The sequence below is a fragment of the Oryctolagus cuniculus genome, chromosome 4 (genome assembly GCF_964237555.1).
Source record: "Oryctolagus cuniculus chromosome 4, mOryCun1.1, whole genome shotgun sequence".
Lineage (NCBI taxonomy): Eukaryota > Metazoa > Chordata > Mammalia > Lagomorpha > Leporidae > Oryctolagus > Oryctolagus cuniculus.
Window position 1 is genome coordinate 75,751,181 of NC_091435.1, and position 25,894 is coordinate 75,777,074.

The window sequence follows — 25,894 nt, forward strand, 5'->3', positions numbered from 1 at the left end:
CCTACGATAGCTAAGTGAAAAAGAACATAAAACTGTACATAGAATATAATGCAAATTATGAAGTATATGTGTGATGCCTGAAGGAGTCATCTCATAATTATGGGAATAGGGAGCAGTTTCTTGACTTCTGTATCTTTTAATGTTTCCAAAATGAGATTCTCATGACCAGAAATAGTGTTGTGGTTTTCTGATGAAATAACTACACAGTTTTCATTTAAAATATATTAAAATTTAAAGATGACACAAATGTGGCAAACTCTGGTCTAATGGTTAAAGCACCTACATCCACCCCATAGGAGAATCCCTGAGTTCCAGCTCCAATGAAGATCCCTATCTCTGTCTCTCTGCCTTTCAAATGAATAAATTTTAAAAATTAATAAAAAGAAAAACCTCAGAGGCTGTCAGAAAGTGAATCCTGTGGTCTCTGCCTGCAATACTCATTCCATGGCTCCAGATGGAGAAGTTTTTCTTTCAAAAGCTAAGTGGGGAGGGGGGGCCAAATCTATATTTTTAATAGGAACCCAGATAATTCTGAGCAATGCAGTCAGGCTTGAGAAACCTTCATTCATTTACTGCTTTTAAAAGAGAAAAGAAAACCACCACTGACTTGCTTTGGAGGTTCCCACTCTGAATAATCTTCAGAGGCTTGTGTCCTGGCACAACAGGTTGAGCCGCTACTTGCCTCATCTGCATCCCAAATAGGAGTGGCAATTCCAGTCCTGGCTGCTCCCTTCCCAACTAGCTTCATGTCAATGCATAGGCTGGGAGGAAGCAGTCAGTGGCTCAAGCGCATGGGTCCCTGCCTCCCACATGGGAGACCCAGATGGAGTTCTGGGCTCCTGGCTTTGACCTGTACCCCAGTAGGTGAATCAGCAGGTGGAAGGTACTTCTCTCTCCCACCCTTTAAGGAGATGCACACTTTTTAAAAAGATCTCCAGGGGATTCCAATACAATCCCATCAAGGTGGCATGTACCAATGCCATCTCACTAGTCCAAGTGATCAATTTCAGTTCACAATTGATCACACTGATAGGTCTAAGAGTCAAAGGGATCACACAAACAAGTTGTGTCTGCTAATACTAGCTGATAGAATCAAAAAGGGAGAGAACGATCCATCATGGGAAGCGGGATACACAGCAGACTCATAGAATGGCAGATGTCCTAAATAGCACTCTGGCCTCAGAATCAGCCCTTAAGGCATTTGGATATGGCTGAAGAGCCCATGAGAGTATTTTAGGCATGGAAAGCCAAGACACTCTGGAAGAAAAAAAAAAAAAAAAAAAAAAAAAAAGACCTAAATGAAAGATCTCTGCGCCGGCGCCGCAGCTCAATAGGCTAATCCTCCACCTAAGTGGCATCGGCACACCGGGTTCTAGTCCTGGTCGGGGCACCGGATTCTGTCCCAGTTGCCCCTCTTCCAGGCCAGCTCTCTGCTATGGCCCGGGAGTGCAGTGGAGGATGGCCCAAGTGCTTGGTCCCTGCACCCGCATGGGAGACCAGGATAAGTACCTGGCTCCTGCCTTCGGATCAGCGCGGGGTGCTGGCCACAGCGCACCAGCCGTGGCGGCCATTGGAGGGTGAACCAACGACAAAGGAAGACCTTTCTCTCTGTCTCTCTCACTGTCCACTCTGCCTGAAAAGAAAGAAAGAAAGAAAGAAAGAAAGAAAGGAAGGAAGGAAGGAAGGAAGGAAGGAAGGAAGGAAGGAAGGAAGGAAGGAAGGAAGGAAGGAAGGAAGATCTCTGCAAGTGAGATCCCAGTGGAAACAACAGGGCCATCAAAGAAGGAGGTACCTTTCTCTGAAGGGAGGAGAGAACTTCCACTTTGACTATGACCCTGTCAGAACAAGATCGAAGTCGGCGAACTCAAAAGGCTTCCATAGCCTTGGCAACTCATGACTAGAGCCTAGGGAGATTACTGACGCCATAAACAAGAGTGTCAATTTGTTAAGTCAACAACAGGAGTCACTGTGTACTTACTTCTCATGTGGGATCTGCCCTTAATGTGTTGTCCAATGTGAAGTAATGCTATAACTAGTACTGATACAGTATTTTACACTTTGTGTTTCTGTGTGGGTGCAAACTGATGAAATCTTTACTTAATATATACTAAATCAATCTTCTGTATATAGAGATAATTGAAAATGAATCTTGATGTGAATGGAATGGGAGAGGGAGCAGGAGATGGTAGGGGTGCAAGTGGGAGGGAAATTATGGGGGGGGAGCCATTGTAATCCGTAAACTGTACTTTGGAAATTTATATTTACTAAATAAAAAAAATGTAAAAAAAAAAAAAAACAGATCTTCAGAGACATGGTTATGTTCTCAGATCATTTTCATGAATCCCTGAATAAAACATATTAGCTCAGCTTAAAGTAGATACGAAATGCATATTTCAAGTGGCATAAAATATAATAACACAGCTGTCTTGTTGCCCGCCCTACCTACTCCCCCCCAGATCATGTGGTCAAACAGGTCAGCACTCATGCAGCTGAGCACTTTTTACAGGTGTTTTAATCTAATCAAAGATAGGGACCTGCTCTCTCAAAAACGCAGGCATAGGAAAGTTTCTGCAAGCTCCTGGGATTTACGGTCTCCAGAAAGGTCAAACTAGCTCTAGAAGATAAAATTCCAAAAAAGACAAATTCCAACCAAGCATATCTCCTCCCCTAGGGCATTCCAGCATCCCTGGCCCAGCCTCCCTTAAATCCCCATTTTCCAACCCTTCCCTGAATCCCAGTCATCCTGATCTAAGAGTCCTTGACTTCCTGCATCTCATCATGCACTTTTCCTTAATTTTTTAAGAATTTATTTACTTGAATGACTTCGTGACGACAGAGGGAGATCTCCCATTCGCTAGTTTGGTTTGTTCACCAAATGCATTCAACTGCCCACGCTGGGCCAACCCAAAACCAGGAACCAGGAACTCCATCCGGATCTCCCACGTGGGTGGCAGGGACCCAAGTACTTGGGCCGTCATCTGCAGCCTCCCAGCGACATTAGCAGGGACCTGGATAGGAACCCCAGAGTAGTCAGACCCGAACCAGGCCATAGGATATGAGAAGCAAGGTGTCCTTCGTGGTGGCTTAACCTGTTGAGCCACAAGCCCTGCCCTCCCTTAATTATTTTTTAAAAAACACAACATCTTCCTTTCCTTAACCTTCAGAGTACCTCCTTCTTCCTCCTCTTCATCCTCATCAACGGGCTGTGGGAGCCTACCTGTGCCCTGGCCGCCTCCACGTCCTCATCCCGCTCCCATCTGGAACACTCTGAAACTGGTACACGCACACCCTGCTCATAGTTTCCTGCGCTACCAACCCAAGGGCCTTTTCTCGGTCCAGGAACCCCAGGATTTTCCCCCTCAAACCAAGAGCTAATAACCTTGCCTAATAAGGGACAGAACATCAAGAAATAGCAACAGACACTGCATGGACTCAGAGACCGACCGCGGGCGTTAGTCTCCGCCATCCTTTAGGGAGCTAACCTTCTAGGAAAGCGTCAGAACCCGCAGGTGTCCAGGCTAATCAGCTGAAACGCTAGAGAAAGGCTCCCAGGAGGAAGGGGCTTTTTCGGGTTGATGCGCCCAACTAGGAAGCCGTTCTGGGGCGACCCTTCAACCGTGACAAGCGGTATCTGGGCGTGAGTCTGGTTCCTCCCCACCTGGCAGCATCTTGCCGGGGTCCCGGGGCCGGCGGCAGAGGCAGCGCCGCCATGGGTGACCGCATCAGAGCCGGTGCCTCCCTCCAACCTCGGCCTCCGTAGGCCCCCCGCCCGGCCGCCGCTCTGGCTGCAGCAGGACGGCGCCACCAAGACCAGGCCGCGCCAGCCCCAGCCCACGGCTGACCTCGGCCCGCCACCCGGCGTGCCCCCGCACGACCTGCTCATCCCCGGAACCGCGCGCCCCGGAGCCGGCTGAGCCGAACCCGCGCGCCTACTCACCCCAGTCGCAGTCGCGGCGAACGAACACCACCGAGGGAAAAAGGAGAGGCGGTGTGAAGCGGCCCCGGGGACCGCCCCCGCCGCCCGGGAGGCGGCTCCGGAGTACGGGCTCCGCCTCCCGCTCGACCGCGGCAGTGGGCGTGGAAGCGCCCCCTCCCTGCAGGCCAGGCGCTTGGTCCCCAGCCAGGCAGGCTGCACCCCCGGCTAGGTCGATCTGAGCCCGAGGTGGAAGGAGCATGGGGAGCGCGGGGGAGGAGTGGGCATCTCGACCTTGCGTTCCGACAGTGTTGGGCTTGATGCTGGGCACTTCGCGGTAAAATACCATAATTCACCATAGAATTATCTGACTTAGTGGGGTACCCAAATGTGTCATTGGCCTGATAATACAAGTCATAACTTGGAGATCCGCTAGAAGAAACATAATGATTTAAAAACCTTGAAAAAGCCAAGCATGCCACCTACCATTTAGGATGCATGCAAAAACCAACTTTTAGCTACTCCAATAAAAGTATCACGTGTTCTTCTCACTTCAGAAATTTCCTCTGTGTATTTGGTTTCTGTAGTTGCAACGTCAGTGGAAAAACAGGTACAGCATTCAGTTTGTGCACCACATACAAGCCCCCAGCATGGACAAAGACGATATTAAAAGCTGCATTATATTCCATTTTTAAGTGCATTTGCTGAACACATGTTATAACCCACCTTTCACAAGGTGGCTTTCACCTGCCTGAACTGTCCAGAGGTCTACTTGGCCGCAAAGTGCAAGATGTTATCAATTTATCGATAAGCCTCAAATTCCATACAACTGGCACCCACTACTGCCAAGAGTGAGCCCCCAGGAACCCCAGCGGAATCTTCCCCAGTAGAAACTAGCTTATTTTTGTCCCTTTCAAGGTTTGTGCCAATTTTGGTTGTTGACCATTTTGACCTCTGGGAGGCACTGTGGGGACTCATTCAGAAGACAAGAGTAAGTCTGGCCAAATAGCAAGATTCAGCCTCTGAAGAGGCAGGACACAGTAAGCAAATTTCCAAAGGTCCAACACAGCTCTCAGGAAGCTGAAAAACAGAGCCACCTACTGGCGTTTTTGTATGGGTGGATTCAATTAGTCCATTCATCAGCAGGGCTCCTGAACAAGGCTCAGTAGGAAACAGAATTTTGTTGGATTTTCTGGTCCCTTCATAGCATGCTGCAAGAATGTATAAAGACATGTAGTGGGGAAGAACATTCGAGGTTTAATCTACCGATATACCAGTGATTGTACTACATAGATAGTCCTCAGGTCTTAAGTACATGATGCCTAGAAGCATAGCAGACCTTTTGCAAACACTCAGCTAGGTTTTCTACAGTTGGTAGCAATCAGGTTATTAAGTGCGATGATTAGTGCACTTCCTTCAGTGAATGCAGGAAAGCAAGTAGCAGTGATGTCTGTGAGAACAAGGACAGCTGCACGCACAGTCATTCTCTTTTGAGAACACGCAGTGGCACTGGCAGGACTGGAACTGGTTCCTGGGCTTTGCTTTTCTTGTTTTTCGGTTGTTTTGTTTGTTGGCTTTTGCTCACAAACCTGGCAGTTGCTCTAGCTTTGGTGCCAGAGCATTAGCCTTAGCTAAAACCACCCACAGATCGTGGTCCCATGGGTTTTTCCTGTAAGGAAAGGGAAAGGATTAGGATAGCAGGAAATTGGGGGGGGGGGGGGTCGGTTATCATGGTGACGCAGGAGAGAAGTCTTAATCCATGATCCCGGGAAAGCTGCCCACACCCAGGATGCTTCTAAGGAAGTCAGCTTTACCTCAGGTCTTCCACAGGTGAATAGTTCCAAGAGATGGAAGGTGTAGTACTCAGATTTTCATTACTTTCACTGAAATCATGAGAGAAGCTGTTTAGGAGGGAAACAGGTTTATGTTAACATATAGTCTCAGGCCGGCGCCACAGCTCACTAGGCTAATCCTCCGCCTTGTGGCGCTGGCACACCGGGTTCTAGTCCCGGTCGGGGCAAAGGATTCTGTCCCGGTTGCCCCTCTTCCAGGCCAGCTCTCTGCTGTGGCCAGGGAGTGCAGTGGAGGATGGCCCAGGTGCTTGGGCCCTGCACCCCATGGGAGACCAGGGTAAGTACCTGGCTCCTGCCATCGGATCAGCGTGGTGCAATGGCCGCAGCGTGCTGGCCGCGGCGGCCACTGGAGGGTGAACCAACGGCAAAGGAAGACCTTTCTCTCTGTCTCTCCCTCTCACTGTCCACTCTGCCTGTCAAAAAAAAAAAAAATATATATATATATATATATATAGTCTCAGAGCCTCACAGTCCAACATCAGGCAGCCCCCTTTGTCTCCCGTCTGGTGGAGGCTGGTAGCGGCAGAGCATGCGCAGAAGAGCAAGGACGAGCCAGGAAGCACTACCTTCCAAGGGCAAGCCCCAATGACCAAAACACCTCCCACTACCTTGCCGGTGCCTTCGTTAGAATGGTTTCCACCCTTCACCCATCACTCCACTAACCATTAACATAAGACCTCAGGATTTAAATGTCTGCATGAATTTGGGGAGCAAAATACTGTTCCATCGCATGAGGATTGAGATATGGACCCAAGGCTCAAGGTCCTGAAATTTTGCTGCAGAGTAGCAGCGAGCAAAACTTGGTACAGTCCCTTTAAATGAGGTTCAAGGGCAATTTTTTCTTGGATGTCATTTTCAGAAGACCCAATCTCCTGGTCCTAGATTGTGAAAGGTTTCCTAGTCCTCAAATGATCAAGAAAGGCTTCTTTTAGTGGTGAAAACACACTTTGATATAATGCCTTAAAGACTTGTAGTATTTAGTCACAGCACAGTTTAAGAATAAGAGATACATGACATTCTATTATGAGAAGAGTGTTTCCTAGTAACTATTTTTTTAACTACTCATGGTGAGTTACTCAGGAAGGACCACGTTACCATCCAAGCTTTCTGAGTTCATGCTTAACAATGAGTTTACATTTTTTTAAAAGATTTATTTATTCATTTGAAAGGAAGAGTTACAGAGAGGCAAGGGGCAGAGACAGAGAGAAAGGTCTTCCATCTGCTGGTTCACTCCCCCGTTTGCTGCAATGGCCAGAGCTGCACCAATCTGAAGCCAGGAGCCAGCAGTTTTTTCCAGGTCTCCAACACGGATGCAGGGCCCAAAGATTCCAGTTAGAATGCCCATGTGCCATATTAGAGGGCCTGGGTTCAACTTCTGACGCAGGCACCTGGTTCCAGCTTCCTGTTTATATGAACCCTGGGAGGCAGAAGTGGTGGCTTCAATAACTGGGTTCCTGGCACCTACATGGGAGACTTAGATTGAGTTCCTGGTTCCCAACATCAGCCTGGCCCAGCCCAGTATAAAGGCATTTGGGAAGTGAACCAGTGGATGAGATCTGCCATTCTCTACGTACCTGTGTGTATGTGTGTGTTTGAGTGCCTCTCAAAACAGAAAAATACCCTAGGCTGGGCACAGTTGGAGGTCAAGCAGCCACATCCGGCAGCCTCTGGTGAGAGTGCGGTGGCTGTGTATCAGCATCATGGCAGTGGCATGTGCAAGAGGCACGAAGGGTGCGTGTGGAAGTGCTCGCTCACATGGTGAGAGAAGAAACGAGAGTCCGTGGAAGGCGCCGGGTTCACTCTTTCATAACAAACTGTTCTCACAGGAGCTCACTGGTCCTGGAGAACTGCAGCAGTCCTTTGCAAGAATGGCTCCCCTCAATCTAATGTCCCTTAAAGGCCCCCGCCACCTCTATGTCATTACACTGGGGCCCAAGCGTCCAGCACAGGAAGCTCTGAGGGACATACCCAGACCATATCCAAACCGTGGGACTGGTTTAGTATGAAAATTTGCCCCAGCATTTCCTTGGTACTCAGTTAATTCTTATCCTGTTTAATATTGGGTTAGCAGTTTTATAAAGTAATGAGTTAGTGAGTCAGAATTCTGCCTAAGAACTCCCAGCCCAATGGTTTGATCTTCAAGTTCTCTGAAACCTGTACTTGTCAGTGTCTTTTCCAACATGCCCCTCAGATTAAACATTATGGGTTTACAGTTGCTTCCAAAAGCACTGGAGTAAAACAACTTTCTATAAATGAAAAGACTTAAAGTGGCTATGGTTAAAGATCTGAAGAGAGTATATTATAATAATGTTACAATTGACAAGGAAATTTGATTATTTCTATGGTATTCTACATTTTTAAATAATAAATAACATTATAACTGATAATATTATACCAACACTCTCAGATTTCATACAACTTCTGGAACGGATGTGTACAAATGTAATTCTTTTTTTATTTAATAAATGTAAATTTTCAAAGTACAACTTTTGGATTATAGTAGATTTTCCCCCCATAACCACCCTCCCACCTGCAACCATCCCATCTCCCACTCCCTCTCCCAGCCCATTCACATCAAGATTCATTTTCAATCATCTTTATATACAGAAGATCAATTTAGTATATACTAAGTAAAGATTTCAACAGTTTGCACCCACACAGAAACACAAAGTGTAAAGTACTGTTTGAGTCCTAGTTATACCGTTAATTCACATAGTACAACACATTAAGGACAGATTCTACATGGGGAGTAAGTGCACAGTGACTCCTGATTTCACAATTGACACTCTTATTTATGATGTCAGTAATCACCCCAGGCTCTTGTCATGAGCTGCCAAGGTTATGGAAGCCTTCTGAGTTTGCCAACTCCAATCTTATTTAGACAAGGCCATAGTCAAAGTGGAAGTTCTCTCCTCCCTTCAGAGAAAGGTACCTCCTTCTTTGATGACCCTTTCTTTCCACTGGGATCTCACTCACAGAGATCTTTCATTTAGGTCGTCTTTTTTTCCCCACAGTGTCTTGGCTTTCCACACCTAAAATACTCTCATGGGCTTTTTAGCCAGATCCAAATGCCTTAAGGGCTGATTCTGAGGCCACAGTGCTGTTTAGGGCATTTGCCATTCTATGAGTCTGCTGTGTATCCCGCTTCCCATGTTGGATCGTTTTCTCCTTTTTAATTCTATCAGTTAGTATTAGCAGACACTAGTCTGGTACAAATGTAATTCAAAGAAGGTTTAGCATCACCCATTATTTGACAATGCTTCCTATACAATTTAATATGCAAAATAAGCATACTTAGTTTAATATCATATGTCTCTCATTCTCTCTCTTTTTTTATTATTATTTTTTTTTTTTGGAAGTAGAGTTACAGACAGAGAGAGAGACAGAGAGAAAGGTCTTCCTTCTGTTGGTTCACTCCCCAAATGACCTCAATGGCCGGAGCCGTGCCGATCCGGCCTCTTCCTGGTCTCCCATGTAGGTGCAGGGGTCCAAGGACTTGGGTCATCTTCTACAGCTTTCCCAGATTACAGCAGAGAGCTGGATTAGAAGTGGAGCAGCCAGGACTAGAAATGGTGCCCATATGGGATGCTGGCGCCACAGGCAGAGGATTAACCCACTGCGCCATGGCGCCGGCCCTCTCTTTTAATACAGACAGACAAATCCTTTGAGATCATCAAGAGGTCCTTTGGAATGTCCCAAAATTAGCTGAAGGTCAAAAAGAATAATTTAGAATTTTATTTCTGAGAAATTAGTAAAATAGCAAAAAGTTTAAAACACCCAATCATGATCACAGATCACTATGAAACAACACTAAAATGATAAAATATCTTAGACAACTTCACTGGGACTGGCACTGTGGTGTAGTGGGTTAAGCTGCCATTTGGGATGTCTGTGTCATATATCAGAGTGCTGGTTTAAGTCCTGGTTATTCCACTTCAGATCCAGGTTCCTACTAATGCATCCTGGGGAGCAGCAGATGATGGCTCAAGTGCTTGGGCTCCTGCCACCCATGTTGGAAAGCCAGATGGAGTTCCCAGCTTCCAGATTCAGCATGGTCCAGACCTGGCTGGTGCAGGGAGTGAATCAGCGAGTGCAGTGTATCTGTCTTTCTCTCTCTCAAACAGATAAATGTATTTTAAGCCCACAAATCTTTGTTCCTGAGGCTAATTATTTAACAGGTTAAAAAAAATCATTCACATTCTCAGACAAATATTCCAGGGGGAAAAAATTGTTATTTTAACACAGAAGACCACATTCTAACTTTTATCAGTGTATGCTATTAACAATAAAGTTTATTTTTAAAACCTTAAAAAAATTTCCATCCAATGTCAGCTAGCTTTGCCCACACAAGATTCCCCTTCTATAACACTTTTGCAGCATATTTTAAGTCAGCTTCTTTCTGTACATTTTTCTTTTTCTCATTCTGCTTCTGCACATCAGTTCAGTACAGAATTAAATACTCCCTTTTCCTTAATAGAAAACATATTTTCATGCCTTAGAACTTTCTTAACAAAAATACATCTTTTTTCCTAGTATATTTGCATACACAGTTATTTTCTTTATTATTTATGGTAGTTTTCATTACATATACTAACCAAAATTTTAATCCCAAACAATTCTAAACACACATAATGAAGATTAACACCATGTCATAATTTCTAGAATATGTGCTTCTGGATCCTAGTAGTTTTCCACATTTATTAACAGACCCAAATATATTCAAGTTCTCTCTATCATATGAAAACAAGATGTCAGAGGTAGGTATTTAGAGCAGTAGTTAGGTCACCCCTTGGGACACTCACATTATATGAGGGAGTACCTGGTTCAAGTCCCAGCTCCTCCACTTCTGACTCAACTTCTGGTTGAATGCACATCCTAGAGGGTAGTAACTGACGGCTCAAGTTACTTGCATCTCACCCATGTGGGAGACCCAGAAGGAGTTCCTGGTTCCTGTTTTGGCTTGGCCCAGTCTTGGCTGTTTAGAACGTTTAGGGGAGAGAACCAGTGAATGAAAGAGCTCTCTCTTTCTTTCTTCCTTTCAAATAAAATGAAAATGAATAATTTTTTAAATAATCAAAATGTAGGACCGGCATTGTAGCATACAGGTAAAGCCACAACCTGCAGTGGTTTCATCCTATATGGGCTCTAGTTTGAGTCCTGGCTGCTCTACTTCTGATCAGGCTCCCTGCTAATGGCCTGGGAAAAGCAGCAGAGGATGGCTCAAGTCCTTGGGCCCCTGAACCCATGTGGGAGATCCAAAGAAGCTCTTGGCTCCTGACTTCAGTCTGGCCCACAACCCCTTCAGTTGTGGCCATTTGGGGAGTGAACTAGCAGATGGAAAATTCTCTCTCTCTCTCTCTCCATCTCTCTCTCTCTCTGTAACTCTGCTTTTCAAATAAATAAAATGAATCTCTTTTTTAAAAAATCAAAATGCTAACATATATCTAAAAAAGGTACCAAGAACATATATATATATATATATATATATATAAAACCTTATATTCAGCAACTAATTTTCAGCATTTTATCTTATTTGAAAATTATCTAGATACTTAACAAATATCATTTACTTAACTCAACCTAGCAAAGCTCCATAGGCACAAGTTATCAAAAAGATTTGGGAAGCTATTTTTAAACAAACAAAAGTGGCCAACATTAAGGTTTTCCTTGTCAGCTATTTCTTCAGGATGAGCATGTTAGATCGACCATTATAAAAACAAAAGTCTAACAGTTAAATATGATTTTTTGTTTGTTTTATTTATATGATTGGTATACATGGAGTAATGGGGATTTCCATTTGGGCATTTGTTTTTAAGTTGAACTCATACATAGTTCTACAGTCTTAAACATCTGGGTTAGTTTCTATGCTCAGGAATACTTATTTACATAAGCTCTTATTGATACTTAAGCCAATTAAATAGAATTCTTTACAAATTAAATTCAACAATACCATCTGGAGTAGAAAAAAATACCACACACGAACATGCAAGCAGAAGCCTGTTTTACAGCCTTCATGCTAAAATGTGCTGCTATTAGAACACTCTTTTGCCAGGGTTCTCCTTGATGCTCCAGACTCAAATGCCTCTTATTATAGTCCCCCATTCCTTTCTTTAAGTTTCTCCATCGGATGCTTTAACAGTGGGTCTGGTTGTATTTTTTTAATATGACAATTTAAAAAGACTTCTAAGTCCAGCATTAAAAAAAAAAAAAAAAGCATTGCAGAATAGGACTGGGAGAAATGGGCACCAAAATCTGTCTATTTCTATAACAACATGACCCCAAGCAGCCATGACCAGAAAAAATCTTCACCACCATATTTTATAGTCAAATTGCCAAAAGTACATCTCAATGACAGAATTTTAAAAACTGCAAGAGAAAAGTGCCACGTTGCATTTCAGGGAAGACCAATTAGACTAACAGCAGATTTCTCAGAAAGAAACTTCATAGGCCACAAGGAAATGGAATAACACATTCCCAGTTCTGGGTGGGAAAGGACTAAACCTGCCAACCAAGAACACAATACCCAGCAAAGGTATCTTTCATGCACAAAGAATAAAAACTTTCCACAATAAGCAAAAACTGAGAGGCTTCATCAACATCAGACCAGCTTTACAAAAGACACTTAATGGAGCCCTACATCCAGAACCACCAGGAAACATGTGAAAGTATAAAATCCACAAGAAAAGAAGACACATAAACAAGAAATAAGGGGGCCGGCACTGTGGCATAGCGGGAAAAGACGCCGCCTGCAGCACCAGCATCCCATGTGGGTGCCAGTTCGAGTCCCGGTTGCTCCACTTCCCATCCAGCTCTCTGCTATGGTCTGGGAAAGCAGTGGAAGATGGCCCAAGTCCTTGGGCCCCTGCACCCACATGGGAGACCTGGAAGAAGCTCCTGGCTCCTGGCTTTGGATCAGCGCAGCTCCGGCAGTTGTGGCCAATTGGGAGTGAACTGGCTGATGGAAAACCTCTCTCTCTGCCTCTCCTTCTCTCTCTGTATAGCTCTGACTTTTAAATAGATAAATTTTTTAAAAGATTTATTTATTTATTTGAAAGTCAGAGTTACACACAGAGAGGAGAGGCAGAGAGAGAGAGAGGTCTTCCATCCGATGGTTCACTCCCCAGATGGCCGCAACAATCAGAGCTGCGTCGATCCGAAGCCAAGAGCCAGGAGCTTCTTCCAGGTCTCTCCATGAGTGCAGGGGCCCAAGGAATTGGGCCATCTTCTACTGCTTTCCCAGGCCATAACAGAGAGCTGGATCGGAAATGGGGCAGCCAGGTCTTGAACCGGCATCCATATGGGATGCCAGCGCTTCAGGCCAGGGCGTTAACCCACTGCGCCACAGCACCGGCCCCTTAAAAAGATAAAAATGTTCAATGATGGAACTATGTCCATACTTATCAATAATAACCTTCTATGTACATGGACAAGATTACCCAATTAAAAGGTAAACATACAATGGAATGTTTTTCAGCTGTAAAAAAAGGCAAATGCTGCATGTTCTCTCATATATATGAAAGCTTCCTCCAAAAAAAACAAAAGCTGACATGAGAGTGATTTGGTGATCACTTGAGATTGGAAGGTTGGTGGGGAGGGGTGGACAGAAGGGGGTTGGATAATGAGTACCAAAACATAATTAGGTAGAAGGAAGGAGTCCTGGTATTCCACAGCAAAGTGAGCGCCAATAGGTCCCAATAACCTGTTTATTTTATGAAGAACTAAAGGAGAACTAAAGGAGATGAGGTCAAAGTCTCCAAACAAAAAGAAATATTTAGGGGGCCTGCGCTGTGGTGCAGCAGCTTAAAGCCCCATCCTGCAGCCCCAGCATCCCAGATGGGCACCAGTTCGAGTCCCAGCTGCTCCACTTCCGATCTATCTCTCAGATGCTCCACTCCCAATCTAGCTCTCTGCTGTGGCCTGGGAAAGCAGTGGAAGATGGCCCCAGACCTGGAAAAAGCTCCTGGCTTCAGATCAGCTCAGCTCTGGCCATTGTGGTCATTTGGGGAGTGAACAAGTGGATGGAAGACCTCTCTCTCTGGCTCCACCTCTCAGTGTAACTCTGTCTTTCAAATAAATAAAATAAATCCTTTTTTAGAAAGAAAGAAATGTTTAGAAGATGAAAATAATTGCCATGATTTGATCAGTACGTGCAGTATAAATATCACACTGTACCATTTAGATACATACAATCATTATATGCTCATAAAAACACATAAAACTCTTGTGGAACATAAAATATAAATCAAAATTATTCTTAAAATATTACTCATAACTCAAGATGTTGGACAAAGCATAAAGGTGGCTAAAGAAGCAGATCTAGCTGATCAGAGAACTTAAGTTTATGGCCTCATAAACTTCGTCCAGATTTCAGTTGTCTTTGGGTGGTTAACCAAGTAAAAAGGTAAGTAAATTCAGAGTACATCAAGGAGAATAAGTGGAAAGGTAGAGAGAAAGTACAGAATTAAGCCAAAAATGTACAATTTTTTTTTCTCATCAATTAGCTTCTTTTCATTTACTTTTGCTAAAAATTATAATAGAAAGGCATTTTTTTAAGAGAGATTTTTATTTCATTTAGTCTTTTAGGAGTTTTTGTATGACAATCAAAAATACATTCCATTATTTCTGAGGAATTTCAGATTCTTTTTTTTTCCTGTTGCACTTTGCAGGTGGAGAATCTCATAAGTTTATCTAGGTGGAAATTTTCCCACTGCGGCCAGCAAAATTCTACATTATTTTTGGCAAGATTCACTCATTTCTCTAGAAAAGCACAGGTTTGGAGATGGAGGAATCCCAGACTCCTTAGATTCAGACGCATTCATTATTCCCCACCTTCTGGTGCCCTCACCAACCATGGGTCTTTTATTGAATTCAGTCCAGTTTCTCTTGAATCTAATCTAAAGTTGGACCCAGTCTGACTTCCAAACCCAATCTGGGGAATTGGAACTTTCTTCTGAAAGGGACTTACTCACAGCAATTCCTCAATGTATCTACTAATCATGGGCACAAGAGGCTCAGAAGAGTACTTAGACTTGTTCGCTTGTTGCTCCTGGAGGTAGTCAGAGGGTCTTCTTCATATGTCACTATGACACCAAATCTGTTAAAATAGAAAAATTTTCAACAAGTTGAATATAGCAGCTTATTGGAACAAGGAACAATTCATGAGTGAGGCAGGCATCTCTCAAAACCAAGAAGAGGTCCCAGAGAGCTCCACTCTTCAAGGTAGGCAGTGAATATTTATAGACAGAGCATGGAAGTAAATTACAGAAGAAGTTTTATTGGTTACAACTAGGAATATGCCTTATTTGTACATGGTCTGATCAGTGGGCAGCTTGTGATTGGCTGACAGTTTTTTGTGATTGGCTGAGGCCCAGATACCTGATATAAAATATATCCTCCTAAGTTAAGTTGCAGTTTGTTTATGTGCTAAGTTCAGTCCTGGTCTGCTATATAGGGACTCAAAGTATGGAATCAGCTTCAGAATAAATTTAACAGACAACAGATATTGGAATAAAGAGTTTTATTTGAAAATTATAAAGAAAAGAACAAAAATATACACAGAAACTACTCATCAATTATGAAGGGGAAAGTGTACCTTTACACTGAGAAAACTGGCAGATACCACTTTAACAAAGCACTAAAACTAATCCACCAGTGGTAGAACTTGATATCACATAGGAGCTAATATGATTTGAATACATAATATTATTTTTATTGTATTCCTACCAAAAATGCATGGCTGGAATTCAATCAAGAGGGCACAGACAAGCCCAAATCAAGAAACATTCTATGAAACAAATAGCTTGTATGCTTCAAAAACGTCAATGTCTCAAAACACATGGAAAGGTGAAAAGCAGTTCCAGATTAAAAGAGACTAAGAAGATTTGGCATCTAAATTCAATGTGTGGCCCTGGACTAGAAAGAAGTTACAAAGTATTACTGAGACAAATGGAAATGAATATATATAGTGTGGTAGATTAAAGAAACTCAAATTCTTTGACTTCCCTCTCATCTCCCCCTTCCCTTTAAATATGGGCTGGACTGTGTCTGCTTTGCCAAATAGAGTATATTGGGAAGATAGGGCAGAAATTGTCTCTCACAGGGTGTGATCAGAAATGGCATAGCTACCAAGTATGTGGCACTTGGTCATAACAACCCAAGCACCCTAGCACAGTCTCCTTCAATCTGAAAGCAGTCAGTCATCTTTCCTTGGCTTTCATGAAAATGACCTTTTTGTCATAATTTTTAAAAATCATTTATTTGAAAGTCAGAGTTACGGGGTGGAGGGGGAAGGGAGGGTACAAAATCTGCTATCTGGTGCTTCATGCCCCAGGTAGCCCATAAGGCCAGGGCTCAGCCAGGCTGAGCCAGGAGCTTCACTGGGATCTCCCATGTGAGTGGCAAGGACCCAAAAACTTGGGCCATCTTCTGCTGCTTTCCCAGGCACATTAGCAGGGTGTTGGGCTTGAAGTAGAGCAGCCAGGAGCCAGGGCTATGGCATAAAGGGTGAAGCCGCCACCTGCGGTGCTGGCATCCCATGTGGGAGCTGGTTCTAGTCCCAGCTGCTCCACTTCTGATCCAGCTCTCTTATCCTTGCACCCACATGGGAGACCCGGAAGAAACTCCAGGCTCCTGGCTTTGGATCAGTGCAGCTCCGGCTGTTGCAGCCATCTGGGGAGTGAACCAGTGGATGGAAGACTTTCTCTCTCTCTCTCTCTCTCTCTCTCTCTTCCTCTCTGTAACTGCCTTTCAAATAAATAACTAAATTTTTCAAAAAAGAAGAAGAAGAGGAGGAGGAGGAGGAAGAGGAGGAGGAGGAGGAGGAGGAGCCAGGGCACAAACCAGTGCCCATTTGGGATCCTGGCATTGCAGACAGCTGCTTTAACAGCTATGCCACAATGCCAGCCCTGACATTGACCTTTTTGAAATTGATAAGCCAGTTGTTTCATAGGATGTTCTTTAATTTGGACTTCTATGATTGTTTCTCTTGATTAAATTCCAATTATGCATTTTGGGCAGGGATATGATAAATGTGATGTATCATCCTCAGAGCATCACCTCACAGGTAGTGTCAATTCGTATCATCAATTATCTCTAGAATCTCCCCCATACTTGGAACCTTGAGCCATCGGACTATTCTCAGTCTGCCATGCTGTGGGGAAGCCCAACATAGCTATGTGGAGAAGCCATGTAGAAGAAAGAGACATGTCCAGCCACCCCCACCCATTCCAACCACAGCCACTTAGAGTCACCCCAGTTTAGTCTCCAGATATCACGGAACAGGGATGATGAGCCTTCCCCACTGTGCCATATCAGAATTCCACAGAACCATGAGTTACAGGAATAGCACATTACTCTTTTAAGTCTCCAAGGTTTGGAATCATTTGCTACACAGCAACAGATAATCAAAGCGGACCATTATAGTGAATGCATATAATCTTTTGTTGCTTCAAGATTCATTCTAAGTATAAGTTGGGCTTTCCCACAGCAGAGGCAAGGCTCTGTCACCCTCGACATAGTTTCCAGTTCTGCACCTCCTCCCAGCTCCTGACTGCAGCCAATGCATGTATCTGCCTTATGTGACTGCTCTCTCCACTTCATAAGGGGACAATTAGCTACAAGCGATTCATCTGCACCTCCTGTCACACTTGGCATGCACTGGATAGGTACACAATAGTGACTATCTCTCAATCACTGTGTAATCTCCTGCAACTCCTGCCTGCTTATCTTAAACTCATTGATAGAAACTCTCCAGGGGAAACCTATTTGGATAATGCCCTAGTCCCAGTAAAGGCATTGACCCAAGGGTCGCTCTGTCTCTGTCCTTTCCTACACTCTGATTTCCATTCATACAGACTCCAGCCAGTGCACTTTCAGGGTCTGTGGGTATGAAAAATTCTTAAACTTTCACATAGCATTTGTGTCTTTGAAGCTGTGCCATAAACCACCCTGGAAGTGGGGCCACCCCAAAGTGACCCTTGTAGGTAAATCCCCCACTGGGGCTCTTGTTTTTTGCTGGGGACAGAAGCTACCAGCTAGGTTGATAGAGAAGGTCAAAGAGTTCCATTCAAACCACTAATACATTAGATAACATTCTAATTTCCTAAATGTGACCATTGTATTATGGTTATATACAAAAATGACTTTGTTCTTAAAGGTTATTTAATGATCAACTGTCATAATGTCTGTAACTCACTCTAGAATAGTTCAGCTAATGTGTGTGAGTGTGTGTGTGTGTGTGTGTGTGTGTGTGTAAGACAGAGCATAAAATACAGCAAAATATTAACAATTCATGAATCTAGATGAAGTATATACAGGTGTTCACTGAGTAACTTTTATAATTTTCAAAGGATTCAAATTTTTCAAAATAAGAAGTTGAAATAAAAACAAAGAACTAAATCTCAAAGATGAAAAGGTAATGACTGTATTTCCTCTTCCAGCCATGATGAATTAACAGGAACTGGATTAACCATCCCATGCAAAGCATCTAAAAAATAGACAAAATGTATAAAACTGTCCAAGCCACTCAGTATCAGACAACAAAAGACAGTGATCTCTGAGACTGGAAATAAAAAAAGGCGAGCCCTGAGTATTACCTTGAAGGAGTTTCCAAGCCATAGCAGAGAGAGGAAAATCTGAGACAGACCTAGACAGACTCCCTGCCTTGAGGAGACAGACCCTAGAGCCCAAGAGACAAGGGCAGCTACAGTTCACAGGACAGAATACCAGAGGGAAGACAGATGCACACCGACAGAAGCCTGGACGATCTGCAGAGTTCCCCTCAAGTATTCATGATCAGCACATGCGTGTAAGGAAGAAAACATCTGTAAGGATTAGAGGGAACAATTCCTATCACTCACACCGGACTGGGAATAGTGCCTGCTTCCATAAACCAGAATGGAAAAACTCATAATTCACAAGGCACTGGGTGGAATACTAGAGATGATTTTGCCACAGTGGTGGAAAAGAATGAGTTCTACACAAAGCACTGTTCCAGACCTTCCTAACATTATAAAAACAAGATCTCAAAGTATTGAGTTGTATCCAGGTAACTAAGTATTTCTTAGAACAAAGCTCAAAAAAGTTTATAGAAATGCAAAAATATCCCAATGTCAAACAAGGTACAATTCACAATGTCTGGATCCAAAGATAGTATAAAGAGGCAAGAAAGCATAATCAATAGTGAGGATAACAAGCAATTGGCAACAACTCCAAATTGACATAGTCTAAGAATTAACAAAGGACATTAAGACAGTTACTATAACTGTACTTCATATAGTCAAAAAGTAAGGGACATGGAAGGTATAAAGAAAGGCCCAAATTGAATAAATTAAATAAATTAATTAAATTAATTAAAAGCAAGGTGCATGACAACAGTAACATAGGTCAGAAGGACAGGAATACAAGTATACTACTATAAGGTTCTTATACATGTGGGAAGGTTCTTATATATAGGTATAATATCACTTTAAGGTATACTATGGTAGTTAAATATACACACCATAAACTCTTAAGCAAGCACTTAAAATTAAATAAGTAATTATAATTATTATGGCAACAAAAGAGGTAAAATGAAATCTAAAAATTTGATTAATCCAAAAGAAGATAGAAAAATAGATAAAGAGGAACAAACACAGGATGGAGCCAATAGAAAACAAATAACAAAATGGAGAGTCTGAGCACCAGTGCAGGAAGGGGAGTCTATGTGACAAAGAAACCAGCGGGGAGAGGAGAGACGCTCAGGGCTCCCAGTCCACACATCAGCGCTGGAAGCGGAGGTGAGCTTAGTAACCGGAGACATTGGCGGGGAAACGGTGGACAGAGTTTTAGAGGGACGCGGGTTTTGAAGCGGGAAAGTCCAACAGACTACAGGAGAGAAGGAAAATAAATAAATAAATAAATTTAAAAAAAAAAAAAAAGGTGGGGGCATACTGGTACAGACAAGTTCCACTCTCCGCCAACCTTGCAAAGACAAGCAAGAGACAAAGAGCTGGGATATACATAATAAAAGGGGAGAGTTAAGACTACAATTCAGTAGCCTAGGCAACCCAGTGGGAGTCCGCAGGACTCTTTGGGTAGAAGCCAGCAAAGCTAAATACCATCCATTCTGCTCAGCCTTGCAGTATTACTTACCTCCTGAACAAAAAATAAAATAAAATAAATAAATGAACAAATAAATAAATAAAGAGAGATTTACCACGCATAACCTGAGGGTGTCACCTTTGCACACCTGTAACCCTGAAGAACCAAGCAGAGCTCTCAGGCCACACCCATCTCAAGCCTTCAAGGCTCCTCCATCAGCAGGCAGTACACTTAACACGGATATAGTATAATAATAATAAAAAAAAAAAACTCACAGTGAGGGAAACAGAATTAACCATGCCAAGCAATAAACACAGATATCGAGGGAACAAGATCAACGATGACATTATGATGCCTCCAAATAAACAAAACACCGAGATTATGAAGATGATGAGATAGAAGAAATGCAAGATACGGATTTCAAAAAATTTATGATAAGAACATTTAGAAGTTTTCAAAAGCAAATCCTTGAACTACAGAAATCCTTATCGGACAGGATTGAGAATCTCTCTCGTGAAAATGAAATTTTAAGGAAGAATCAAAATGAAACGCAGAAACTAGTAGAGCAGGAAAGTGTGATAGTGAAGAGAAATCAAAATGAAATGAAGAGCTCAATAGATCAAATGACAAACACATTAGAGAGCCTTAAAAACAGAATGGGTGAAGCAGAAGAGAGAATATCAGACTTAGAAGACAGAGAACAGGAAAGGATACAGTCAAACCAAAGAAAAGAAGAGGAAATTAGAAATCTAAAAAATATTGTTGGGAATCTACAGGATACTATTAGGAGTTCCTGAAGGCATGGAGAGAGAGAAAGGATTAGAAGGCCTTTTTAGTGAGATACTAGCAGAGAACTTTCCGGGTCTGGAGAAGGACAGAGACATCCTAGTACAGGAAGCTCATAGAACCCCCAGTAAACATGACCAAAAGAGATCCTCACCACGACACGTTGTAATTAAACTCACCACAGTGAAACATAAAGAAAAGATCCTAAAATGTGCAAGGGAGAAACGTCAGATTACTCTCAGAGGATCTCCAATCAGACTCACAGCAGACTTCTCATCAGAAACACTACAGGCTAGGAGGGAATGGCGAGACATAGCACAGGTGCTAAGAGAGAAAAATTGCCAGCCCTGAATATTATATCCTGCTAAGCTCTCATTTGTGAATGAAGGTGAAATAAAGACCTTTCATAGCAAACAGAAATTGAAAGACTTTGTGGCCACTCGTCCGGCCCTGCAAAAGATACTTAAAGATGTGCTACACTCAGAAACACAGAAACACGGCCATCAATATGAAAGAAGGGAAAGGAAGAACACCTACCAGTAAAAGAGCATGGGAAGCTCAAAGCATATACTAGAAAATATCTCCGGGAAAATGGCAGGGCAAAGTCACTGTGTATCAATAGTCACATTAAACGTGAATGGCCTGAACTGTCCAGTTAAAAGACACAGACTGGCTGACTGTCTTAAGGAACAACACCCAACTATTTGTTGCCTACAAGAAACACATCTCTCTAACAAAGATGCATGCAGTCTGAAAGTGAAAGGTTGGAAAAGATATTCCATGCCAACAAAAACCAAAAAAAAAGCAGGTGAAGGCATATTAATATCAGACAAAATAAACTTTAATACAAAAACTGTTAAGAGAGACAAAGAGGGGCACTATATAATGATTAAGGGTTCAATTCAACAGGAAGATATAACAATTATCAATGTATATGCACCTAATTACAGGGCACTGGTCTATTTAAAAGATATGTTAAGGGACTTAAAGGGAGACTTAGATTCCAATACAATAGTACTGGGGGACTTCTATACTCCGCTCTCAGAAATAGATAGATCATCCAGACAGAAGATCAACAAGGAAACAGCAGATTTAATCGACACTATTGCCCAAATGGATCTAACAGATATCTACAGAACTTTCAATCCTACATCTAAAGACTTTACATTCTTCTCAGCAGTGCATGGAACCTTCTCTAGGATTGATCGCATACTAGGTCATAAAGCAAGTCTCAGCAAATTTAAAAGAATTAGAATCATACCATGCAGCTTCTCAGACCACAGTGGAATGAAGCTGGAAATCAGCAACTCAGGAAACCCCAGAAAGTATGCAAACACATGGAGACTGAACAACATGCTCCTGAATGAACACTGGGTCATTCAAGAAATCAAAAGAGAAATCAGAAACTTTCGGGAAGTAAATGAGGATAACAACACAACATATCAAAACTTATGGGATACGGCAAAAGCAGTATTGAGAGGCAAGTTTATAGCAATAGGGGCCTATATCAAGAAATTGGAAAGACACCAAATAAATGAGCTTTCAGCGCATCTCAAGGACCTAGAAAAACTGCAGCAAACCAGACCCAAATCTAGTAGGAGAAGAGAAATAATTAAAATCAGAGAAGAAATTAACAGGATTGAATCAAGAAAAACATTACAAAAAATCAGCCAAGCGAAGAGCTGGTTTTTTGAAAAAATAAACAAAATTGACACCCCATTGGCCCAACTAACTAAAAAAGAAGAGAAAAGACCCAAATCAATAAAATCAGAGATGAAAAAGGAAACATAACAACAGAGACCACAGAAATAAAAAGAATCATAAGAAATTACTACAAGGACTTGTGTGCCAACAAACAAGAAAATCTATCAGAAATGGATAGATTCCTGGACCCATGCAATCTACCTAAATTGAACCATGAAGACATCGAAAACCTAAATAGACCCATAACTGAAACAGAAATTGAAACCGTAATAAAGGCCCTCCCAACAAAGAAAAGCCCAGGACCAGATGGATTCACTGCTGAATTCTACCAGACATTTAAAGAAGAACTAACTCCAATTCTTCTCAAACTATTCAGAACAATCGAAAAAGATGGAATCCTCCCAAATTCTTTCTATGAAACCAGCATCACTTTAATCCCTAAGCCAGAGAAAGATGCAGCATTGAAAGAAAATTATAGACCAATATCCCTGATGAAGATAGACGCAAAAATCCTCAATAAAATTCTCGCCAATAGAATACAACAACACATCAGGAAAATCATCCACCCAGACCAAGTGGGATTTATCCCTGGTATGCAGGGATGGTTCAACATTTGCAAATCAATCAATGTGATTCACCACATTAACAGACTGCAGAAGAAAAACCATATGATTATTTCAATAGATGCAGAGAAAGCATTCGATAAGATTCAACACCCTTTCATGATGAAAACTCTAAGCAAATTGGGTATAGAAGGAACATTCCTCAATATAATCAAAGCAATGTATGAAAAGCCCACAGCCAGCATCCTATTGAATGGGGAAAAGTTGGAAGCATTTCCACTGAGATCTGGCACCAGACAGGGATGCCCACTCTCACCATTTCTATTTAACATAGTTCTGGAAGTTTTAGCCAGAGCCATTAGGCAAGAAAAAGAAATGGAAGGGATACAAATTGAGAAGGAAGAAGTCAAACTATCCCTCTTTGCAGACGATATGATTCTTTACTTAGGGGATCCAAAGAACTCTACTAAGAGACTATTGGAACTCATAGAGGAGTTTGGCAAAGTGGCAGGATATAAAATCAATGCACAAAAATCAACAGCCTTTGTATACACAAGCAATGCCATGGCTGAGAAAGAACTGCTAAGATCAATCCCATTCACAATAGCTACAAAAACAATCAAATACCTTGGAATAAACTTAACCAAGGACGTTAAAGATCTCTATGATGAGAATTACAAAATCTTAAAGAAAGAAATAGAAGAGGATACCAACAAATGGAAAAATCTTCCATGCTCATGGATTGGAAGAATCAACATCATCAAAATGTCCATTCTCCCAAAAGCAATTTATAGATTCAATGCAATCCCAATCAAGATACCAAAGACATTCTTCTCAGATCTAGAAAAAATGATGCTGAAATTCATATGGAGGCACAAGAGACCTCGAATAGCTAAAGCAATCTTGTACAACAAAAACAAAACCGGAGGCATCACAATACCAGATTTCAGGATGTACTACAGAGCAGTTGTAATCAAAACAGCATGGTACTGGTACAGAAACAGATGGATAGACCAATGGAACAGAATTGAAACACCAGAAATCAACCCAAACATCTACAGCCAACTTATATTTGATCAAGGATCTAAAACCAATTCCTGGAGCAAGGACAGTCTATTCAATAAATGGTGCTGGGAAAATTGGATTTCCACGTGCAGAAGCATGAAGCAAGACCCCTACCTTACACCTTACACAAAAATCCACTCAACGTGTGTGGGGAGCAATTCGGACTATACTGTTACTGGAATTAAGATTTATTCTATGCATCTGCTCTCCCACAATATGGCGCTGGGAGAGAAGTAAACAGCTTCTACCCAGCTGCCTCTCACCAACTTGACAAGCTGCAGGAGCTGCTCCTGATTGGAGGAGAGCGGCGTGCTCGGCGTGTGGGCAGCCGAGTTGGGATTGGTGGAGAGGACTATATAGGAGGAGAGAGACGGCATGGTGGTGTGGGTTGGTTGGAGAGTGCGTTGGAGAGTTTGCGGGGAAGTTCGTTACTTCGTTCTTTCTCATTTCTCTCTACTCATTCTTGCTTTGGGAGTTTGCTGTTTACTTATTCTTACTTTACTATAGAAAGGACTTGTAAAAAAAGGGAACAACAAGCGCCCGGTCCGGTGCGGCTCCTCCGCGTGCGGAGGAGCAGCAAGTGGTGCCGTGACTCGGATAGGAAACCTAGGAGGGAAAGACCGGGAAGAAGTGGGAAATTACTGGAGAGAGAGACTAGCAAAGAGCCTAGGGGAAGGCCGGACGGAAAGAGTGCCGGTGAAAAGCTAGTCAGAACCTAGGAAAAAAGCCGCGGGGGAAGAAAATTAGAAGCTAGGAAGGAGGTATTAACTGGGAACGTCTGGGAGACTCGGTCTTCCATTACGCTCACTGCTCCAACATGTCACAGACGGTACAGACAATGGAGTTCTTTGGCTACTCTTTGCCCACTGGCTACCTCTTCCTCCTCCTGGGCACCATCCTCTGTTTCTCCCTAAAGATCATCTATGGGCTAAATATGGTTTCTCTCTCTCTCTCTTCCTACTCCCCACCTCGTCGCAGCTTTTCCTCTAAGCAAGGGAAACGAGGGGGGAGGAAAATTCATGCATTCGTAAGAGCAATCGTAGAGATGTCCCCCTGGTTTCCACAGCAGTGGAGGCAGGTGGGACGGAAAATGCGCGAGGCTGGGGAACCGATAGAAGTGCTGAAGCTGTGGCAACTCTAGCAAGTAGAGCAGAGTGTGTGCCGCGGGACACCGAAGACAGGCGCGTATCAACGCTAAAAAATAAAAAGAAAGGGGGATCTGTGGGGAGCAACCCGGACTAGACTGAGTTACTGGAATTAAGACTTATTCTATGCATCTGCTCTCCCACAATATGGCGCTGGGAGAGGAGAAAACAGCTTCTACGCAGCTGCCTCCAGTTCAACCAATAAACTGTAGGACCTGCTCCTGATTGGAGAGCAGCGTACTCGGCGTGTGGGCAGCCGAGTTAGGATTGGCGGAGGAGGACTATAAAGGAGGAGAGAGACGGCATGCACCAGGAACATCTAAGGGGAACGCCTGTGCAGCCCCCCAGAGAGCCGGCCGGCGGAGTGCCGCTCCCCTGCGGAAGTGGGGAATGTGGCCAGGGGGAACTGCCCTTCCACGGAGGTGGAAGGGATAGTAGCCAACCCGGGAAGAACCAGCAGCAAACCCGGGGAGGGCCGAGCAGACGAAAGAACAGCGCAGGGTCTTGTGTCGTTCCTCCACGAAGAGGGGGAGCGACATAATGGTGCCGTGACTCGGATAGGAAACTTAGGAGGGAAGAAACGGGAAGAAGCAGGAAAATACCGGAGAGAGAGACTAGCGAAGAGCCTAGGGGAAAGCCGGACGAGAAAGGTGCCGGAAGAAGCTATTGAAAGCCTAGGCATAGACTTGGATACGGACTGTGGGAAAGAAGTTAGGATTGAAAGCGAAAGTGAAAGCTTTCATAGACTCGGATGCGGACTATGGCGGGGAAGCTAGGAGATTGAAA

The 25,894-nt window shown here is 43.2% G+C and overlaps 1 protein-coding gene across 4 annotated transcripts in view; it reads right to left on the reverse strand.

Moving 5' to 3' along the window:
• The window catches only part of B4GALT4 (beta-1,4-galactosyltransferase 4), an 87,046-nt gene that overhangs the window by 35,835 nt on the left and 25,317 nt on the right, over positions 1-25,894 (reverse strand). Inside the window, exon 2 of one of the 4 annotated variants that reach the window (XM_051819009.2) lies at positions 14,736-14,860. The gene's annotated coding sequence lies outside the window, so the exon portion shown is untranslated. Of the gene's footprint in view, positions 1-3,937; positions 4,054-5,727; positions 5,810-14,731; positions 14,861-25,894 lie in introns of those variants that run through there. The other 3 variants (XM_051819008.2, XM_070072176.1, XM_002716673.5) reach the window with 3 other exon arrangements.